This window comes from Chiroxiphia lanceolata, chromosome 7 (genome assembly GCF_009829145.1).
Source record: "Chiroxiphia lanceolata isolate bChiLan1 chromosome 7, bChiLan1.pri, whole genome shotgun sequence".
Lineage (NCBI taxonomy): Eukaryota > Metazoa > Chordata > Aves > Passeriformes > Pipridae > Chiroxiphia > Chiroxiphia lanceolata.
The window spans coordinates 21365724-21384935 of NC_045643.1; positions in this window are offsets into that span (position 1 = coordinate 21365724).

The following is a 19212-nucleotide window of genomic DNA, read 5'->3' on the forward strand; positions in this document are numbered from 1 at the left end:
ATGCTGCTTTTAAGCCTCAAATTGGCTTTAGGGCATATATTAAGGAAGTTTGTAATACCTTAATTTTTTTTTTAAGGAATTAATTTCTCTGAGCTAGTGGAATACTCCTAAACTAGCATGGCTATGTTAGAACAGGTTATGCTGAAAGGTGCTCAAGGGCTGCCAAAGGCAGTCACAGACCTCATGAAAACCAGTGAGTTGTGCCAAGCGTTCCTTTAGACTCATCAGAAGAGTTTAATGCTCTTGGGAGACTCTCCAGGAGAAGGGCTCAGTGGCAAGCTGTGTTTGGTCTTTTGGATTATAGCAAAAGTTTAATAAAAACTTTTAATGCTCAATTAAAAATGCTCCTGGTCTGGGGACGTAACATTTGGTAAGTGTGTTATAATTGTCACAAAGGACATGATCCAGCACATGGTTAAGTCAAGGGGGCAATTTTATTGACTTCAATAGGTGTTGGATGAAGCCCAGATTTACGAGTTAACATTTATATGTGTTTCAGTGAGCAAAATTTAAAACTTTGTAGCTGCTTTAAAAAAAAAATTAATCTTGGAAGGGCTTGTTTATTTTTGAAATAATCTTCAAATTAGCTTGGAGTTCTTTCTAATATGTTTGTGATGATAATGTTAAAGTGGCCTTCGACTGTCTGTACAATGAGACATTTGATGCTGGCTTGAAAAATTAGTTTTGATGTAACCAAAGCAGAAATATATTCTGAAAGTATTGTTTAAAAGATCAAAGAAGTTGAAAACTTGTCAGGATGCATGTTAAAATTCACTGGAAAAACACTGGCTTCATTGATATTATTTATATGAAATTAATAAAAATCTATGAATTTTATGTAGAATATAAATATAGAATAAAACTGAAAACTGCTTTTCAATGACCATACCAATATTAAATTACCAATATTATATGACATTGTGTTAAAAAAAATTGTGTACTGTTTCCATCTTTCCTGCTGCTATACCTACATATCTATCTCTATTATATTTATACACACCTATACTTGTTGATTTCTTTAAGAGAGCTCTCATTATCACTTGTTACTCTGGAATTAGAACTCTTCACAAAGTAGCTCAACAGTGATTCATTAGGCAGTAACTCCACTCCACCGCAGTCGCCCCCCCTCCTTTTTGTTTTTGGTGCTGAGAGATTTTTAAGTACTAGATGCAAAATCTCAAATACCTAGGCATTTCTCATGTCTTCTTCTAAACTTCTAAAATGAAAACTGTCCACTACTAACTAGTTGTAGAAAGCACTGATTGTCCTGTTAAACTTATTTCTACAGTTAGAGAGCATAATGAGTGCTGGTAAATGGTTTCTTTCCGAAGATGCATCCTCATAACTTTCATGTTATGTGTTTCTGTAAGTACAGTGTTCTATAGTACATCCTGCAATATCTGCATTTGTTTTGCAACAAGACAGGTTGTGATAAGGAATGCTGCTCCAACTAATCTCCATTTCCAAATAAAATTTCTCTTCCAGAACTGGGGAATCATAGGAATCCCCCAATCAAAAGCACATTATACTACTTCATTAGAGTTTGTCACTTGAAAGGAGGCACTTTCATTTTCTGATTACTTGTTATATGTTCTAGTGAGTGATCTGAATTGTACTTTAAAATTAATTTTTTATTGGGTGCTAATGAATTATTTATTTATTTTAAAATGTAGTCATCTGCAATCAAATTTTTTTCCTTCAGTTTCTATATTTGGAATCTGATGATAGTTACTGGAAGCTGTTTGGGAATTGGAATACTCAGCACTATTGTATTGTGATCAATAATTAAACTTAGTGCTGACATGTATCTAGTTTATGCAGCAGCCTCTGACAATCCATCTTGCAAAATTAATCTTTTCCAATTTATTTAAGAGGAGACTTTAACAATAAAATAATTCAAATGAGTACCAATGCAGGATTATTTCTGGTCAATATTACTTTATTATAAATTGGGTCCACGTACTCATTAGTAAATTAACTGTCAAACCTGAAAACAGATTTTTTTTTTAAAGGTAATTATTGGTACTGAAACAAGAAGGCACTTAACCTTGCTGTGCAGTCGTCCTTACCACAGTGTTTTTATTCCAGGCTATAACTACCCATCAAAGCTGCAGAGGGAAAATAATTAGAGATATTAAATGGATGGAATATTAACTATTAAAAAGCTGTACTCTTTCAGAGAGTTCTTAGGGTTGTTTGGATTCTCTGTCAATGAAGTGTGTTTCTTTGGAAACTGGTGTTTGTTATTTTTCTAAACATTGAAAAATATTGCTAAATCTATGAAAAAAAAGAAACCCAAATAAAAAATTACTGAAAACTCTGAAAAAAGAAATCAAAAGGACAAGTTTAAGTGAAATGTTATATGTATTTAAAAGAAAATATTTATAAGGGAAAGTTTAAAGAGATAGAAATTTGGTAAAATGCTTAAGGTTTTCTTTGGATTTTTTTAATTAAAATATGTTCTTTAAAGGATTTGACTTAAAAAAATTGCCTGCTCTGAAACTGGGTATTTTCCCATTTTGCTGGTACCTCAGTTCAGCAGCTTACTCTGTTTATTCCTGCTTAAGACATTTGATTATGCCCAGTAGAACATTTCTAAAAGCTCCTCCATTCTAAGTATTTGTGCTAAATGGGATTTAGGATTTGAAAGTTCTGTTTTCAGTGTTTATGAATGACAGCCATTTGAATTTCTATAATTATTTCCTAAATCCATTTTGAATCTGTAGGAATCTCCAAAGCCAAATAGAAGAGAACAGGTAGAGCAGCAATTTTATCCTATTTCATTTAATTATTTATTTTACATGACGGGCGTCAGAGCTTGCTGTGCAGCCGCGTGAGCCCTGAACTTCTGGGTCCAGATCTGTATTTCAGGTCTGACCAAGAGCTCCCACTGCTGAGCCCAGTGCAGCAGCCCTCCCTTGGAGCCTTGGGAACGGACTGGCATCTTGGATCCTCCTGCAACTTTGTCCTCATCTGTGCACTGAGGGGATATTTCTTCTCTGCCTTGGCCACCTTCTTACCTCCTACAAATAGGAAACTAACTTCCTCTGAAATCTCCATCTCTAAGTTGAATTTGATGATAATCAGTCAACAATTTCTGAAGTTTTTTTCTCCAGGGGATAGAGCATTGGTCAGGCACTGGGGTAAGTTGCCCAGGGAGGTGGTGGAATCACCATCTCTGGAAGTGTTCAGGAGGTACCTGGATGTGGTTTAGGGGTGATTATTGTGGTGCTGGCTTGATAGTTGGAGTAGAAGATCTTGAAGGTCTCTTCCTACTCTGATGATACAGTGATTCTGTTACTTATGAGACAAAGATTGACTAGCATTTATTTAAGATATCATTCCAAGTAACAAACCCTTTAATTTCCTGTGCATTTTGGAGAGTGGCAGTGTGGCATGGTATAACATGAGCACCAATAAAAATACATTTGCTGTGTTAAAAATGTGGTAAAACTTTTAAGAATAATCAGACATAATTATTTATTCATATTAATTAACGTTCTAATTTGTAATTCATAATTAATGTATTTTATTGTGCAACTGCTTACTAATTATAAAGGAAGATAAATTATATAGAGATTACTTGTTAAAAAAAACCCCAAACACTTAAGACTAAATTCATATTTTATTTTATCCATGGTAAAATGCTGGAAAATACTGTATGGGTTCTATCTTTCATGCTTAAATACAGTTTCCAGTTGAAGGTAACATTCACTTCTTAGCTTCCCAGTTTTATAATTTTCTGAAAAAAACCCTGACCCAACAACAACAAAACCACATGAAAAACAACCCCCTTTTAATTTTAACAGTGCTTTGAAAAGAAGCTATGCCTTTTTTTTTCTTCTGTATTAATTCCAGCCTAGGCAGATTGATGGAGCTTTAGCTGGCAAAGGAGCAAGGGCAGGCAGACTGAGCTACTGTGCTGGACCAGATGACCACAGTGCACAGAAATGTGTGTGCGAGGGAGAGAACAAGATGGATGTATACAAGCTTGAAGGGGTCTTCAGTTAGTGTAGGGGGAAAGATATTGCAGTATATTAGAGCTAAAGAAGGATGAATGAAAATGGGTCATTGCACTACTATTCTTACTCCTTCTGTTCTTGTACATGCAAAAAGAAGCAAGATGGTATATATGCAGATGACTATGGAGGGCAAGTGTAAAGGTCAATGTATATAGTTCTGCCCTGGATTTCACAACAGGCCTGGCAATCACACAGTCTGTAGAGGTAAAACTGAGTATTTCTGCCAATCAAGTCTAAAATCAAATAAGATTCCTTGTGTTCTTTGTGTCCCGTCTAGTTCTGACACATAAAATAAACAAAGGTTTGAGGTGAACTTACAGTTTTCAATTTTTGAGAAGTACAAAGGCTCTCTAATTGGCTTGTCTTTAGGGGTGTTTCTTGCAATCAACAAATTACTGTCATATAAAACTGTCTAATGTTCAGATAACATAATCTGTCATTTTTGTGTAAATCTATTGGCTTCTACTAAATACAGTGGCCAGTTTGGCCAATATGTTTTTTGTTTATTTTTTTGTTTGATGCTGGTTTGTATAGGATGGCTGGTTGTTTTTAAAGTGTTGAGGAGTGAGTAGCCATGGCATAGCTTTGCATTGGCATCTCATGTGTGGTATTTGTCCACACACGGTATTGGCAAAGTTGACAGAGATGTGTGTTATAACTATTTTTGTGCTCTGTGCCACAGCAAAGCCTCTGCAAACAAACTGAGTCAGGATGCAGCTTTTTAGTAACAATTCATAGAAATAAAATTAAATCTGCTCTTAAAGCCATAAAAATGCCACTCTGTGACTATAAGATATCCCTTAGGAGGTCATTTTAAAGGCGCAAGATGATGCACATGAGTTCTGGGAAATTATTTTTGCTTCTAGTGAAATCAATCAGTGCATGAGAGGGCCCTGAGTGATAGATGGTCACTTCCTTTTATTGAACTAAATAATTACCTAATAAGGGTTGAGTAAATGCTGCTGTTAACCACAAGAAATGTGTTGATTAAGCACAAGAATAAGAATGCAGCAATCTACAGCACTAAATAGTTTGGAACTGGACTGTTTTTTGTTAATAACAAGAGCTGTAAATTGTTGTGTCCAACTGCTTCTTTTTTTAAAATATGAAAAATGGGGTATTATATATGAAACGTCAATTAACATGAACTTACTCAATTATCTCTTCAGTAATTTCTCTTACCTACAATTTCAGTTTCAGTCAATAAAATGAAAGTATATCTTGACTCATTAGGTAGTTGACTGTTTACTATTTTCAGAGAGTTACAATGCAGACTACTCTGAATTACAGGGCTATATATTATTTACAACTTTATATGGCAGGCTACACTGCAAGATTGTAGAAGTTTTTTTCAGAAAGTTAAGGGTGAGCATGAGAAATATATCTTAATTGGAATCAGCTATTTTATTTTGCATGTATATTTTTAAAACTGCTATTCATAGTTTTTTTTAATAAAGAGTATTTTGGTTTTGAACCAAAGTATTTGAGACTAATTTTTTCTTCACCTTAGCTGTGAAGCTAATTTAAAAATATTATTAGTGGTGAATGTGATTTTAGTCAGGAAATCAAGATGTGAATTTTTGAACATGTTTCTCCAAAGGTGCACTTCTCAAATTATTACTGTGAAAGTAATTTATTTCAGCCAAACACCCTTCCCACATATTGTTAACAGGAATCTGCACTCCAACTCATTTAACAGCTTTTTAATTCAGTAGTTATTCCATTTTAATAGAGCCATTTCTTCATCATTCTGCATTCAGTGATAAATGGTGCCAGGACATATGATAAATTAAACCACAAAGAACTGTGTTAAAGTAATCTAAAGGGTTTAACTTGAAAGGAAGAAGCACCTAGTTTGCTCAGCATAGCCATCTGAGAGTTCCTATAGAGAAAAACACTTCCTCTCAAAGCTGAACTCTGAAATAAATTTGGAAGTAAAGTTTTAAACTCTAATGGCTTTCCAAAGTTCATCCTGGCATCATCTACCAAGCCACACAATTGCTAATGGTCTCATCAGTCTGGAAAACTGTCTCAAAAAACTATATAATTTAAATAATGTAATAATTTAGATGATACCTATTTAAAAATCTGATGGTAATTAAGTCTCAGTAAACCAATACCCAGTTTCTTAGAAGAGTTGCCCTGAGTGTACAACAAAACCTACCCCAAAATTTACACAAGCTGTGAAGATAAGTAGCTTTAGACATCTGAAATACAAGTACGTTTGGGGGTTTTTTGGTTGATTGGATTGTTTGGGATTTATTTTTTTTTGTTTTGTTTTGAGATTGTTTTTTTGGTGATTGTTTTTTTTCCACAGATAAAAAGAACATATCTGTCACTTATGCACAGACAAGTGTTAGAGAATTATAGTGTTGTAATTCTGCAATATGGACATTTTTTTAAAGATGAGTCTTTTTCCATTTGCCTCAGCTCTCTTTTGCTCTTTTGTTTTACAAAAATATACACCAGCTCTCCATCTACAACTTCCTTGAAAATGAACACATGCCTTTTGGTTTCCTCCTTTCTTAATTAAGGACTCAAATTTCTGTAAAGAATAACCAGCAAAATGGTGTAGCAACTAACATATAGGCATGTTTTAAAGTAGGTCATTCAGTGCAATATGCATAGCATGTGTCAGTTTTCTGCTCTTGGCATTTTTGTAACTAAACCTTAATTCTGAGCTGTACTTGATATAGTGGAGGTAAATTCGATGGTAAAGCAGTGCTTAGATAAATGATAATGAGGTATGAAACTCTTTTGAATAGGTTTGAATATGTCTATAGAGAACTAAAGCAACATTACATAGATCCATGATGTGGTCTGTGTGAAATGAATTCGAGATCTTAATTCAGTTTCTAATTGATAACTTTTGTCTTTCTTTTTTTTTAAACACCTTCTTGTTTAATCAATTTCTTGTTGGTAGTATGAAATTGAGTGTGCAAAGAGTCATGAAGCAGGTGATATATATCAAGGGGACAAAGTTAAAGGCTCAAAGTCATAGAAAGACTAGTCCACTTTGTTAATTATATTTAAAATTTAACATCTTTGTGAGAGATCCCTTAAAATTATTTTAAGTATTTTAATTTTTTTTTAAAAAACAGATGACAAAACAAGCATGGTTTAAATTTAACTGTGTGTGGTGTGCTTTTTTATGACTTAATAGACAGCATATGTCTGAATATTGTATTTTTAAACACCTTTAAAACAAGATCTCTCTCCAAATGACTTGTTAGCAAACTAAGTTTTTAATCAGATTGACTTAGGAAATGAAAAAGTATTCTGTGATCAAGGGGGCAAACTGCTAGAAGACTGAAGAAGTGTCTTCAGTGGCCTTGCTATTCAAACAAATCAATGAGATAATAGACAAAGACAATTTTCCTGTGCTTTGAAGTGTTTAGAAAGTCCATTTTCCATTTCAAAACTTGGTGGAGTTTGTTTCGTCATTGGTGGTTAAGAAAAATATGGTCACGGGCTCTTCAGCATTGTACTGTGTCAAATTTGCCAGTTAGTCATTTGTTAGGAGCAAATAATTAATGCATTACTGTAGTGATAATGAAGTATGTCCAACTGTAAGAACTGAAACTTTTGATGTTAAATTGGAGCATATGGATTGTAAAGCTCAGGCTTAACACTCTTTAAACACACAATTTTGCTGGTGGTCCTGAGCTGTGGTATTCACAGCAGTTGATTTCACCTGTAACAAACAATGGTTTCACTGAAGTCAGTAGCAAAGATTTAATTTGTATTTGAATGCCTACGTGGCTTAATATGGGCACAAAGGTCATTTATGGTAATTTTCCTTTTAAAAGGATTATAAAAACTTTGTATTGTAGATGTTTTTCAGGCACTGCTGTTCTGCGATTAAATAGTTCTCTTATTAAAAAAGGCCATAAAGGACGGGTGCTTTCTTGTTAACCTGGTTTTTGGTCTAAAATTAAAATATGTTTCTGAGTTGTCAGTTCTGTTTGCAAAATGCTCTCTGTGAACAGATCAAGCTCTCTGATTTTAAAATCCACCAACATTACGTTCAATCCCTGTATAGTGCTGTCAGAACTTGATGAAGGGCAGTGCTAAAAATACATTTGTATAATAATGGTTTGATTTCTGAACACTGTAATAAAACAAAAGGAATTCCCTGGCATGTGTAAGAACAGAACAGCTGTACTGTGTTAGCCCCAAAGATCTATGTACCTCAATATGTTTCAGCAGACTCCAGTGCTGAAAATCCAGAGGATATTTGAACAAGGGGATATCACAGAAGTTAACAGGAGGGAAGTGTGAAGTCCACAGTAATGGCCAGCTGTCAGTGTAGGAGGAAACTCTTTTGCATCCCAGGGTAAGCAGCTGTAAAGCTGCCCAGAGGAAAAGGAACTGTGCTGGTTGACAGCTGACTGACCATGAGCCAACCTGTGCCCAGGTGCCCAGAAGGCCAAAGGCGTCCTGGCTTGTGTCAGAAGTAGTGTGGCCAGTAGAACCAGGGGAGTGATTGTCCCCCTGTACTGGTCAGGGGTGAGACCTGACCTCACAGTCAATGGTGAGACCACACCTCAAGTATGGTGTTCAGTTTTGGTGCACCACGAAAGACACTGAGGTGCTGGAGCGAGCCTAGAGAAGGGCAATGCATCTGGTGAAGGGTCTGGAGGACAAATCCTGTGGGGAGTGGCTGAGGGAGCTGGTGTTGTTTAGCCTGGAGAAAAGGAGATGGTCTCAGGTTGTGCCAAGGGAGGTTTAGACTGGATGTTAGGAAGAGTTTCTTCACATAAATGTTTGTCAAGCACTGGAAGAGGCTCTCCAGGAAAATGGTTGAGTCACCATCTCTGAAGGTATTTAAAAGACATGTAGGTGGGGCACTTGGGAATGTGGTTTAGTGGTGGACTTGGCAGTATTAAGTTAATGACTGGACTTGATGACCTCAGGGGTCTTTTCCAACCTAAATAATTCTAGGATTCTATGCAGCTTTGATTAAAACTGAGATGTTAAAAAGATTCATCCTTGTGAAGGAGGAAAATTAGAGAAGGGTCTAATATTTGGCTTTAGAACAGTTAGTGATCCCTCTTAGGTTTAAGTTAATTACATGTTGTTAGGAATAAAAAGGTGCTCTTTTGTTAATACTTTGTGAATAGATTCTCTCTGTCCTAATCCTGGTAGTTTTGGGAAGGATACTTAGGAAAATTTGGGTAAGGAAACTGAGGGTTGTATTCTTAACCTCAAAATTGTTTTCCTTAAGGAATATGAATATAAGAGATTTTTAATTAATTTATTTTTTAATATACCAATCCCTGAGTTGTTCCCCTTCTAAAAATGAGTTTGTCTGAGAACTTAGTAGTACTTTCCATCCTGACACTTACCATCAGCAATTAAGTTAATATAAAATGTAATGTATTCTATGGTTTGTATTCCATGGTGCATTTCAATATTCTTATTGTACACTTCATTTTTGAATCATGCGCTCAGAATTCAAGGATTTGAGCCCATTTAATTATACTCTTCCTTAAAGGGAACTAAGTGACTCAAAACTTTTGCAAAGTTGGGAATTTGCAAAAATTGAGGGCAAAAACCCCTCATGGAGCTGCCATAGTGCTTTAAATGGACAGTCACACCACAATATACTTTATTTCCTACTTGTCCAATATTTCTTTTTGTATGCTGCTTATGACAATGTCTGGCCTTGGTAGGTTTTTTCACTAAGGGCAGCAGTGCAAGAAAACTCTACCTAAAGTCTTTTAGTGTCCAATTCTCCCCCTAGCTTAAGTTCATAACCCCTTGTACTTCTATTTAACACCAGCTCAGATAGCCTGCAGCATCTCTGCTTTCTGTTCCCTTCAGGATTGTGTGTACCTTAACAGAATTTCTTCTTAATCGCCTTCGCTCTCAAAAAAGCCACAAAATTTCCCTTAGCTTTATAAATAATCAAGTTTTTTCACATCCCATTATTACCATGTAAAGTTGCTCTCTTTTTATGCTCAGCAACTCTCAACTATTCTTTCTTTGCTGAGGTGATGACTTGCTGGTGTTATCCCACTGGCTGAACTGCTTGCTTGTTATGGAGAGCTTTCCTTGACTCATGTCTGCTGCTTAACCAATACAGAATTTGGTTTTCCTTTTAACCATGGTAAATCACTGGAATGTGACCAATAATGCATATAATGTTAGAGAAAATTGTACATTGTATTTTGCTATATTCCCATTGAGTTCCGTGAAAAGAAAATTAATTTTGATCTCCTATTTCTTATCTCTTGCTTCATTATTTTATGATGTTTAGGATGACTTTTGGAACTCACTTTTATCCATTTAGACTCCTAGTTTGTCCCAAGACTTTCTGACCTATATTGCTTTTCACTTTTGTATTGACTCACTCCCCCACCCCATTTTTGTGTCAGCAAAAACTGTCTCACCTTTCTTCACATTTCTTCTGCCAGGTCATCAATACAGAAAGGAGAAATAAAAAGCCCCAAACAAACCCAACAGTGTAAATTCTAATGCTCATGGCATCATCCCACTTATCAACTCCCTACATCCCACAAGTAGCCTTTGTGTCAGATATCCAAGCTAGTTCTCTAACCACCTCTAGTGCTGTATTTTCTTGACCTTTATAGGGCAGGCTTTTCTGCAATTCTCTATCAGAAGCATTCTTTAATTCCAATGTGTTTTGTCTGAAAGTTCTCTAGTCAACACTTTTGTTACTTTTACAAAGGAAGAACTGTATAATTTCCCATTCTTGGTATTTGTTTCTAGAATCACTACAGAATTTTTTCCCGCTTGTTCTTTTCTCTTTATCTGCATTTTGCTACGGAGTTGCTGTAATAGTCAGATATGACAACAGATTTCATCTTGTCTCATCTTGTACCTGGAAGATTTGGTACTAATCTCTGCCGTTCCATGTTACAGTATCAAGACAAAATTCTTCAACCTATGCTAATATGCCTTAAAGGCACAATTTGGAGGTTGAAAGCCCTTGCATTTTAGTGCCTAACAACACGTCTGGATGGATCATTATTATGCATTAATTTCCCCACGTGTCTTAAATGTTTAGTTATAATTATTATCTGACATTACATTTTCTGTCAATTTACAGCTTTTTGTCCTCACTTTCTGTATGAAGTTATTCACAGTGCTGTTTTGAGACAGAACAGCATCTGAAGAATAGTGCTGCATTTTGAGAGAAACATGCTGATTACATTCTGCAGGATTTTACTAGACAGGTATACCAGGTACCACATGTCTGTGATTTACTGCAAGATTGCTAAGAATCATTTATTGTGTCGTCTCTGGCTGGGAAAAGGATGGATCCCTTTAGCTTTTTTAATTATGCCATTCCAATAAAAAGGAATGTATTATCATTGAGTTATTTGTATTTGCATGGTAAATCTAGGAGGCAAGAAATGAAAACTTGTGGTACCCAGATTATTTGTTTCTGTTGGAACCTTCGGTATGTTTATGCTCTATAGTATTTGCAGTGTGTTTTGTGAGCGTTTCTTGACAAAAGTGGATAAATGATACCTTCTAGTGTATAAAAAAACCCATGGTGCATTATCTCTGTGGAATAATTGCTCAGATTTTTCCTTTCCTTTAATAAATAATTAAGAATCTGACTTGCTGTTGTCTCTAATTTAGTTTAATGAAATCTTTATATAGACCATTTGTGACTTTTTTCCAAATTGCTTATAGACACTCCAAATGGAGATTTTACTTTTGCTTGTCACACGAACAAGAGATTTTTATTGAATTTTGTATAGGTTTGATGTCCTCTTCTGCTGCTCAGAGGTGATTTAAATAACCTTGTTAATTGACACAAGGTTATTTATGCAACAAATCACTGACAGAGCAGAAAAACCAAAGTTGTGTTGGACAAGTTCTTTTTCAAAAAAGGCCTGTTATCTACTTCTTGGATTATTGTCAAATACAGTGGTACATTGCAAAAATGACACGCAATGGATGTCATCTTTTAACAGCTTTCTTTGCTCATCAATTTTTCATAAGCAGGGTCCAGAGCATTAAAATTTGGACAGGAGAAACTCCAGTAAAAAGGATTGCATTGAGATTCTCTTGGAGAAGGCTTTCCTCTAAAATAATACATTGATATTCAAACTATTCTTTGTTCATTTGACTAATGAGGCTTTTGTTAGTTTCATGTGCTAAAGACAGTGGCTCTTCAACTGCTTATTAAAAAGGTCTGACTGACTGACTTACACATTAATGATAGAGAGGAAAGTCTTCTTTAAAGAGATATGCCTGTGAAGCAGAGACTAGACATCAAATCCTGGTGTTAAAACATTTTCTGAAAAAAAAAAAAAAACAAACCTGTATGAGGTTCTCTGGTGTGGTGATGGATACAGGCCTTTGAAAAAAAAAATAGTGTAAGATCTGCAAGAATGTTTTTTCTTTTTTTTTCTTCTTTTTTTTTTCCCCCATTCCCCCCCCCGTTTGCTGTCACAGCTTCTCTAAAGATATTTCCAAAAGAAGACACAGAAAAGGATTTGGTGGAAATGCATCAATAGGCTCAGAGTAGTAAAGCATAATATCAAGAACACTAAAACTTTTTAAATTCCAATAAATGGGGAATTATGGTGGAAACTCAATACTCCCTACACAGTGTGAAGTGGAACAACAATGTAAAAATAGGGATAACATTCCCCCCTCCTTTTTTTTTTTCCCTTAAAGCAGCTTCATTCAGATGATTAATTTCCTAATGTTTCTCAAAAACCTTTTAAGCCATTTGTAGACAAAATGGGCTCCTTAATTAAAGATATTTACAGCTACTGAAGTCTGTCCCTCCTTAGAAAGCACGTCTTTGGAAGCTCCAGTGGGTTTTCTCAGAAGACATGTAATCTGAGGTTTCGTTTCCTTAATGAAAATTTAACTTAATTCAGGCACAAAAATTTCAGACCAATTCTACATAAATGTATTTTATTTTTTTAAATTTTGCATAACTGGGTGTTATTGGGTTTTGTCATATTTTTTCTGCTAATTTCATGTTGTATGAAGATAATTCTAACAGCAATCTCTCAGTCGCATAAGTGAAATGATGACCATTCTATAACAATACAAAATACTGATTAAGTAGTAGTCATATAACATTATATGTATTTTTTAGCTGCTATTGAAGGGTGTTAAGAATTTTCAGCTACCTGAGAACTGGAGGCTTCATTTCATGAGTGGGTCAACTTGCCACTTTGTTTGAGGCTGTTTTGACAAAAGCTACTTTTATTCGTGATAAGCAATAAAAAGCGGCTGAGTTTAGTAATGCTGCCATTGTAAAATTGATTAATGTCTGCTACTATAACATGGATGTTACAGGATCTTTATCCCTTTCTCAATCCTTTTTGGGCAGAACAGGATGTAACAAGCCTGTCAGATTTTTTACCTCAAGTGGTTTCTTGTAACTGTTTTGGTTGTTTTGGATTCACTTTTTACCTCTATTTCCCTCCAAGAAGTTTCTGGTCTCTGTAGCAAAGTATTCCTTATTGGACTTTGGTGCACTTCAGGAAACCCATGGTTTGTGGCTGTCACATAGCAGTCTGTCTGTGAAGCCCATCAGTTTAGTCAAACCTTAGGTAAATTACTGTTGCACAGAAGAGCAGTTGAGGGTTTTCCTATTTTACTAACATGTAGGTATTTTCAACGTTTTGCTCTGAGTGGTGTCAATAAACACCTTCAAAAAAATTCTGATAACCTCCTTTCATTCAAGTCTCTTGAAGTGCTCCCTCTACATGGAGTCTGAGACTTGATGGAATGTGCAGCTTACTTTTTTTTTTAAGAATGTATTTTTACACATTTTTTTTTGACTGTAGGTTTCAATATAAACTTCTAAATATAACCCTGAAAATGTTAAGACACAGGCAGCTAAAATTAGAATACAATTTCATATAATCTAGTGACATAAAAGATGCTATCTAATTCATCTCCAGTTGTTAATTGGGTCCAAAATAGTTACCTTGTGTACCTGTGTCTCATCTCTTTCCATAAGTAGAGAGACTGCACCACATGGTTCATAGATGACAGATGGATGGCATTGTAAGTTTTATCATCAGGATAACCATATTACCATGTAAATGTAAACTAAATATAAATTAAAAAGAATAGTGTTTAATCTTGAACTTACAAGTACCACTCCTTCTTTGGAAGTCAGCTGCAAAAGGATTTATATATTTTAAAAGGTGCTGAAGCCTCTGAGTTGGTGTAATCAACATATTGAAAATGGCAGAGAGGTGGACAAGGTGAGCATGAGCATAAGGGAAGACAATGCACAGAATATATTGCACCTCAAATGAGGTGTCAAGGGTAATCAGACGTATAATTTGATGGGAATCTGTCATACATCTGAATGGTTTACCAAATATAAAAATTCAATTTGTAATAAATAAGCGCCATCTTCTAGAATAAACTCTGGAAATCCCTGCAAGCAACATAAAACTACACGATGCATAGTAGCTGTTTTTAAAAACACAAAGAGAGAAAGTTGGATTAACCCTGTAGGAGACTATTTTTTTAACAATTCTGCATATGCTGAAACATGAGGCAGCTTGCAGTACCATCTACAGAGCCAAATAATGTAAACAAGATTGATATTGTCAGTTATTGTACCACTTTGGAAGCATGCTGAATGCGAGATGATGTCAATGTAAGTGTTGATGTTGTGAGGTACAGAGTATCTTTGGAGATTCCACAAGTTTAACAAGAGCTATGAATGCCCAACAGATGGTTGGCAGCAGCTACAGTCCTACCGAGAATTTTTTGTGTGAGTCCTTGATGGTTCTGTTCGTTGCCACCATGTACTTCTTCATATATAATCTGTTGAAGCAATGCAGACTTTCATTGTTCCCTTAATTTCTTGTTTCTATAGTGCTGTAAAGAACTCTGTGCCAGAGATTTGAACTATACTGAACAAGTCCTCCAAATGTGCATACTTTGGGCTTAAGATTGGAATGGCATTTACCTGTTAGGCAGTGATAAAGGCCGAATCAAAGATTGAACCTCTAGCTGCTCCAAGGACAGGGGCTAGCAAAGGTGCTAGCACTTCAAAGTAATTGTCATGCTCTCATTCTGTAGAGGGTTTTTTGAGGTGGATATTTTGTGCGTGTTTGTGTAATTCAGGGCTTGACTATGACAGAGAGAGAGAGAGAAGATGGCTTCAAAGAGTTCTTTTAAGGACCCAAAAGAGCAAAAATTGTTTTGTCTGTGTTATCTTTAAGCATCAGAAAGACTTTAATTAAGATATCCCTGGGTTCATGTGAGTTTGCTAGAGCTCACTCACCGGGAGGGTTTTCTAAGCTCTTGAAACTCAGTTTTAATGATATGTCTTCCAGAGAAATATCTGAAGAGGATTATTGAAAAATGCAATATATATCGTACTATATCATGTACTATTACTGTTGCAACCAACCGTAACTGATTTACCTGAAAAATAAATATAGGAAATCTAGTAGTCTGTCCAGAGAAAGAGGAGAAAAGAACATCTCAGTTTTAATTAATAGTTTGGTTCTTCTCTAACCTTGTTAAATTTGCTTAAATCTCCTTGTGCTAGGTTTCTTAATCTTCTTGCCAGTGATGATTGGAATAACTTTATTTTAAAGCATTCCCGTTACCTTTTAATGCTATCATCTTACAAAATGTGAATACAGGAATGAAATCCTTTGTGCCTCTGTCCCTCATCTCTAAAGTGGGGGACAATATTTCCTGCTTCACAGGCTGTCCAGAAGTGGAATTTTGAAACGTTTAAGAGGTATTAGATATTATGGTAATGAGGGCAATAGGAAAACTCATTAACTTGTTAATAATTAATTAGCTAATAATTATGAAGGTAATAACAGAAAATGGAAAGAACTGTGCAATGAAAAGCTCAGAATTACTATTACTAAGAACATGTCTTACTTTAGATGATTGTCGAGCTCATTTGTAAAAAAAAAAGGAAAAGATTACAAATGGAGATTGTTTCTCGGGACAGAAAATAGTGCAGAATATGAGTACTATACCTTAAGAAGACAGCAGAAAATATATTAGACTGGATGCTGTATTCTGCTCATAAAGGAACACCTCATTTCAGTTCAATTCCTATAAACTATTTATCCTGGTAGGAAACAGGTAGGCAACAGCAATTTTAGATCAAAATACTCCCAGCTACTTTGAAGAAGTTGTATGATTTGTGAAATTATATTTAAATCAGGTTCTCTGAAATGACACCCATATAGGTAAATAGATACATTTATCTATTTATTTTTTAATAAACCCCTGTTAAGGTTTTTTGAAATACTAGATTACTGTGTCAATGATTTACTTACATGAATATTATTAATGTTTTCTTCTTAACACAATCATATTAAATTTTAATGACATGGATTGTAATATCTAACTGGTATCTGGAAGCTTGTGGATAGCCCAAAGCTTTTATACAAATTTATGTGTATAAAGCTCTCACTGATATACTTTGCCAGTAGATATTGTACCTTGAGTAGTCAGCTCTGCAAATCCCTTCTCACAAAAGATTAAAAACATCCTCCTATTACATCTAGAGACTTCTTTTTGTTATTCAAAGACATGAATATATTTAGAAAAATGTATATGATTTTTAATGCCTTAAACCAGAAAGCTACCTTGATTCCCATTAAAAATTGGAATATTTAATGTTTTTGCTGCTTCTGTGGCACTTTTTTGATATTGTGAAGAAGAACAAAAAAGATTTCTGAGAACATATAAAACAAAAAACTGTGTTTGAAGTATTATAATAAAACAACCGTCTTCTTTTAATGCTAAGTCCCTTTTTAATGAAGATCCTCTGGCAGCTCTTGAATGTATAACTAGTTTATATCATGGGATGAAGCTGTCTGTTCTGATGATTGACATGAGCCCACATTACAATGTGATTCTGAAAATTAGTCCATAGAGGTCCTTTTCAGGTACTACTCAGACTGAGAGCTGCCCTCCAACTACAGTAGAGCCTTTTTAACCCCACTCATTGGTATTCTAATCTGGAAGTGCTGTCCTGCTTTTTAAATAACCCAGGCATTCAGGCTAGTACCCCCCTTGACACATTACTTAGCCAAAGGATTCAAATGAGATTCAAGAAACATGCAGTACAGCACAAAGGGATTGGAATATGCACAATTAATAATCACACAGTTAATTCATTTTTAATGCAAGGAGGTTTTCTGAAATTTCACATTCAAATTTGTAACACAAAGTAGTTGCTGTCTATTCCCATTATGCTGCCAAAATACTATAATGATAAAAATTTCCTTATTTTTCTCTGTCTGTGTGTGGATATTTGGGTGGGTGGGTAGGTGCATGTATATGCTAAAAAAATAAATCTGAATAACACTGAGATTATAATGCAAACTGATAAATAGTAAAGTGTTCAAATCTAAAGATGACTTAAGTCAACTGTGAGCAAAAAAGCGTAAGACCCATTGCGTAAGTCAAAGGAGGGATGACTTTTAGCTTATGGTGGCAAATAGCCTGACTATTGCTGATTTGCATCTGCACCAAAATATAGTTTGATCAGTTTGTGTTTTCTTTGCCTGTCTTGTTGTTTGTTTTCTGTCAGTTCTTGCATGTATTTTTTGGCAGATGATTGCAGCATCTCTTCTGAGTGATTATACAGTTTTGCCTCTGGGGAAAATTCCCCATTGACAATGGAGGAAATATGATTTTAGGCACTACCAGCCACAGAACTTGAAAACTAAAATGTGTATTTTCCTAAAAACTTATTTTGGAACTTATTTTTTTACTGCATATCATTTTATGGGCTCCTAATGTTACTTCTGTACTGTATTGTTCATGAGAACTGAATGCAGAAACTTTTCAGAGAATAATAGTTATGCTGAGCGAAGACCAGTGCTCAAACCCTTCTATAAAGCTTCCCGTAGATTACCAGCCATTGTCCCAGGGATCTGCCAGATAAATACAGCGACTGCACTTTATTGTCAGTAGGAAGCTGACCTTTACCAACAGTTACCATGTTGAAGCATGATTCCCTGCTCCTTCCTTTTGTGTGGCCCCTATTGCCCTCTGCTCAAGTTATTCAAGCCTTCTGTTAGTAAATTTTACCCCATGAAGAGTGCCTGAAAAAAATTATGCTTAACTCCTACTTAAACTCTGTTTTAAAGACTTAAGTGGTACATAAGCTTTATGTTCTCACTAACACAGGGATCAACTTCATTCTCTCTGACTGTGTTTAACCAGGGTCTGTTTGAAAAGATGTGTGTAAATGCTGCTTTTGCATGTGCCTATTTTTAAAAAGAAGAGCTTGAACTATTTCCTTCCGACAACTAAATCTATATAATCGTGCATGAGATACAAACCATTTCCTAAAACATAAAAATGTCTAGAATGTAATGAAAATTTATATTAAGAGCAGCATAGCATACTTGAACCAAATGTCTGAGAAACATAGATACTTAAATTAGAATGTGAACCAAAAACTTACTTTGCTAAGTTAGTATCTTTGATTTAAAATATTAATCCATACCAAGGAAAAAGAATTGCCATTTTTTTATTAAAGAGTCTCAAATGTTCCCAAAGTTTTCCATGTCTGCTGTGGTGGTTAGTAGAAGAAATACAGTTAGATAACACATGAAAGGAAACTGGAGATATTGTGCTTTGAACTCAATGCTGGACATCTATTACCCCAAGCAGCAATTTCTGGGAGAAGAGAGCTGAAAACCAGGTGATGTCTGTTCTGCCCTATGCTCATGGAATGGAAATGTCAGTATGGGCTGAAGGGAAGTCCTGGACCTTGTACCAGTCTCATGGTATACAGTGTGCACTTTGATTGCCCCTGTCTATAGGTTTTCTTCTAACAGACCTTTTGTAAACGTGATGAAAACAGCACTGATTTAAATGTAAACCTGACTTTACAAGGCAGTTTCTAATTGTGGCTGAATGATTCACTGATTCTGTTATTTGTTTGTAAAATAATTGCTCTGAATTAAACCAGAAGAGCTACTTCTATTTATGTTTTTAAGCACAGTTTGTTTGAAATCACTGATATCTTGTGAGACATGGCCAGGAATGCATATTTGCAGAATTTTTGTTACCTGTTAGATTGTGTAAATCAGTATTATGTGCACTTTTTTTCTGAAATGACACTGATAAGTGCTCATAATCGGATACAGCTGAGTGGTTTTGGATAGGGAGATACATCTTAATATAGAAAATTAACATATTTATAGAAGCATCATTATTGATAGTGTCA